This window comes from Pagrus pagrus, assembly GCF_965226575.1.
Source record: "Pagrus pagrus genome assembly, chromosome: 20".
Taxonomy (NCBI): domain Eukaryota; kingdom Metazoa; phylum Chordata; class Actinopteri; order Spariformes; family Sparidae; genus Pagrus; species Pagrus pagrus.
This window is the reverse complement of record NC_140207.1, coordinates 3,728,772-3,733,480: the sequence shown is the minus strand read 5'-3', so window position 1 is coordinate 3,733,480 and position 4,709 is coordinate 3,728,772.

The following is a 4,709-nucleotide window of genomic DNA, read 5'->3' as shown; positions in this document are numbered from 1 at the left end:
AGGGTGTACTGATGGGATCCAAGGACGTGAAGTTGTCTGGATGAGAGATGTTAAAGATATCAATCAAAAGAGAAGATCTGGTGGATCTTTACCTCTCCAATAAGGCGACCACCCAACAGCCATCAGATGATGTTTTTTTCTTCGACAACCCTTCGTTCAAACAACTTCACGCTTGGTATTGCTGAGGACCCGAGAGAGAAGAATACCGAGCATGAAGTTGTTTTGGACTTGCCGAACTTTAAAGACACTTTGGATGAACAAGGGAACAGCGAGCGAGTTGGCAGTTCCTCGAGAAACATTAAACAAAAGCCTCGACCTGATCGATTGTCAACACTGATGACGATGGCACAAAGTTTGGGAACGACTTTTGTTTTCTTGAGATCCCGGGACAAATTTATAGAGATCTTGGACAATATCTGGTTCATCAATTTCCTGATTTCAGCCTTCAGGATCACCCTCATGGCTGCCTGCGAAGATTCATAGGATGCCGTCAGGTTAGTGTCGTCCTTAAAAGGCGAAGACTGATCTGAACATCGTCTCAAACAATAGCAGACGTTGTAAATTGTGTGTTTCTGTTTGACCTTGACTGAAGCACGGTCTAAAAATAATGCACGATACAAATTTTAAGTATTAACACGATCCAGGAACATCATAATCACTGTCCCTCCGAGACCATCACTAAAAACTCAGCCATCAGGTTTTTGTAATGTCGTAGCTCAGCGACTCGGGGAAAAAGACCCACATGGGAGACGTTATCCTTTTCATTCGCGTTTAAGATCGTGAACTTGTGTATTTTAACCCGAACCATGATTTCATAAACCCAACCAATTATGTTAATTTGCAGATCCCAAGTCTCCTGAGTGAAAGTCTCCTACTTTACCCATTCAGCCACAACAGCTTCCTCCAGATGTGGTTTTTGGTTTGCTCTTTCGCAGGTTGAAATGATCATACCCGGAGCAACACTAATTCAGATGATCTCGAAAAAATGGTACTCAAAAACAAATCCAAACTCGGCTGCTTCGGTACTGGTGAACACAGTCATGACCTTTGAATAAACATATCTGACATATTTAAAAATCTCTGCAGAAAGTTATTATATTTATATTTTTTATAACGGATTTTTTGAGATTGTATTTCATTATCCCTCAAAGTTTCCATAAATATTCATGCTTTGTTCTCTGAGCAGTGTCATACTCTGCAAGATCTAATTAACGTTTGCACCAATAAAAGAAAAAAAAGAAAGAAAGTTGAAAAGTGACAGAATAAAAAAAAGTACATTCAAAAAGGGGAAAACTAAAAAACAAGTATTTAACCTATATAATACTGTATATTTTGTATCTTGTACACTGTACATCTTCTGTATCTTCTGTCTTCTGTTGTGTTTTATTGTAAAACTGTAATCAGAGATAACTTGGCTGAAGTTTCACAAAAATTCAAATGTCCATCATTTGTCTACGGTCCAATAAAAGCCTCAAAGTTGACCAACCAAACACTTGGTGGACGGCTTCATCCTTCATCCTCCTCTCTGTGTTTTCATTCATTATGCACCAGAACTTCAACGAGAATGCACTTAAGCATGTTCTCGATGTGGAGGAGTGTTACAGTGTGAGCCCCTGGATGTCCTCTGGATGACTGTCCCGTCTCTACAGCGTCTACGTGAGGCAGACGAACCCCCTGCCGACATCAAGAGATGCATCTGTGATCTTCTGCTATATCACAAGCTCGCAGATGCGAAAGGATTCCTCCGGCTCGCCGAGATCAGATCGTACCCAACTCTGCCTTTATTTATTTTTTAGAATCGACCGGGTTAAAAGGCTTCTGAAGTGCGTGCGTCACATTTCCAACGCAGCTCGGCCTCGTTGGTAAAAGTCGGCTCTGCACCTTTTTTTTTCCAGGAGAAGCGTCCTCATGCAGGATTTATGCCTCGTGTAGACATGAGAAATGGATTGCCTTCTCTTGTCCTCTGTCTTGTCAACACCAGCACATGTATTTTTCATGCTGATGCCGTGACAATATGCACAAACATCAATCAAGCAAAGGAATTATGGACGAGACGAGTCTGCACACGACATTAGACGTCTCCGCAAGAAAACTACAGATGTCAGAGTCAAATATGAGAAAGCTTTAGCTGCGTGTGAACACCAGAGGGCAGAGCAGCATACTGTTTCCCTTCCACCTCACTTGCTTGAGCTGATGCACGGCAGTGAGAGCTGGTGAGATAATGTATGGTTAAGAGGGAAATTGGCAACTAATAAAGAGCTAAACAAGCTTTGCAGGGAGGAAGATTTGCAGAAGTCACAACCTTCTCAACCCAGCGGAAATTAAAAATGAAAATTGCCTCCGGAAAGAAATAAACATGCAGCTTCCACAAATCAAATATGTTTAAGCATCATTTTTCTCATTCTACCATCTTTAAATGGACATTGTTGATGACTGCAGGCTCACAAAGCCGAGAATATTTAGTTTTGATTCAGTACGTTTCTGTGTTGGGGGGATGGTAGTGGACTCCACTGGGTAATACAGTATTCATAACCCTCAATGCACCGCTCCACGGATGTTTCTTTGTGTCTGTCTGGTGAACCTCGGGTTCATGTGTGTAATCTGTCTTATGTTTTGGTCCTTCCTCATGCCAGCGTTGCAAAAAGACTCATACCTCACCGGATCACACTGCAGCTGCACAAGGTGAATAAATGACCAACTGAAAAACGTCAGACTTCCAGTTCAGACAATCCTTTTCGCAATCTCATGTGGTGTGTGGTGAAAGAAAGAAGAGTGATGACTGATGGAAAATGGAAAGATTTAATGTAGGTCGGGTTGGATGTAATAGACTGGGAGAAAGTTTGCTTGCTGTTAAGAGGACCTTTCTGAGTTCTCAGATTGAGTTCAGACCAGTGTCTGTTTTACCTCATGAAAATGATTACGCCATTAAGATGTCTTATTTTGGGGCCAGAAAAAAAAGTCAGAGATGCTGCAGTGACAGCACTCCAGTTATTTAAGACTTGCTGGTGAGATAAACTCAGCTGAATCTAATTTACTTCTAAATCTATTTTGATACTCCAAACATCTAAGAAAGTAACTTTGTTATACAACATAAATAGGACAGTAGGTAAATATAATCATATGATGGAAAAATCAATAAGATATATAAATACTGCTTAAGTTGATTAGCCTAGCTTAGCCCTCTAGTTGGATTCACAAGATTTATGTGGTTAAATGATCTTTAAAATAACACGTCGCATCTACTACCATGGTACACTGGTGATATGCTGCCCCCTATGTGTTTGGAGTATGCTTGCACAAAACCACCTACTTGATATAGTGCAGCCAAAACAGACCTCTAGGGGTGTCCTGTGGATTCTGGATGTTCTGTATGTTGGGGAGTCCACGGATCAGACTTGTCCTAGCACATCCCACAGATGCTCGATCGGTTTGGGATCAGGGATCATCAGTTTTTGTGGCGGTGGGGCACACTGTCTTGCTCTGGGGCGCCACTCAAGGACGTTATAATTATACCTGGACACCGCCATGGAGGCAAAGTCACATTAATTTCTATGAAAGCTGCTCAGTTGCGCGTGAAGCCAAAATGACTCGACTGTCTTCCACATAGCTTCTGAATTGTGTGGCCCATAGAGACCTCTGCAAACCGAGCTGGCTAACTTCCCATGTAGCGGTTGGCTAACGAGTTATTTCGCGGAGGTTGTGATGCTCAAAAAAATGTATCCATCGTTTTACAGATGCTTCTTTCACAATGTTAGCTTATGGGAAAAAGTCTTTTTTGGGCAGTGCCATTGCTATGAGGGGGATGTACTTGGTCCGCAAAAGTGTTTGGATGGGTGGTGCTTGTCAAGTGGCAACCACATGAATACCAAGACCCAAGGTTTCCCGGCAGGAGATTGTAATGAGATAATCAGTGTTCATTTAAATCACCTGTCAGTGGTTTAATGTTGTTGTTTTTTAGCTTTTATGTAAAGACTGTAACAAGGAACCTGAAAAGGTATAATCTCAAGGTTTTACAACATATATATATCTGTTGCACAGTTTAGCCAAAAGCCGTCAAACTTCAGACTTCCTGTACCAAATGGTTTGGGACGAATATATCTACTGTTACACCCCAACTGGTTACCGCCCCTCTGCCTTACGTGGTCTGATCCTAGTGAGAAGTATCTGTTGTAAAACAAATCTTTGTGGTCTCAAATATGGAGGAAGTAGACAGATTTTCTTTATCTCAGCCCAACTTTGTGATTTAAACTGATAAGACACTGTATTTGTACATTCGTGACCATATGACAAAGACACGAATGACTTCCCAGCTAAGCCAACTTAGTGGACGTTTGGAGCGGTTCGGAGGAGATGGAGGGATTTGAAAAATAGAAAAAAAGAAAATAAAAACCAGAGACAGACCGATGGGCAGACAAGGAAGGTGTGGAGGGAGGACGGCGAGGAAGAGATGGAGGGTAGCTGCTGCCTATAGGGATTGATGCTGTGTGAAGGTGACCTGGGATTACTCCGGTCCTATTCCACAATCTCATCCTGGTATCTGAAACTCATCGCCCAGCCGAATGAGCTCAGCTGTCCACATCCCTAAGTAAGTCTTCGGCTGAACCCCCAATCTTCCCAGAGCAGGAATGTAAGCTGGGCTGGAGGATATTCACTTTTTTTTTTTCCCTGACAGACAATGGCCGCCCCGATGTTAGTGTGCTGTAGATGTG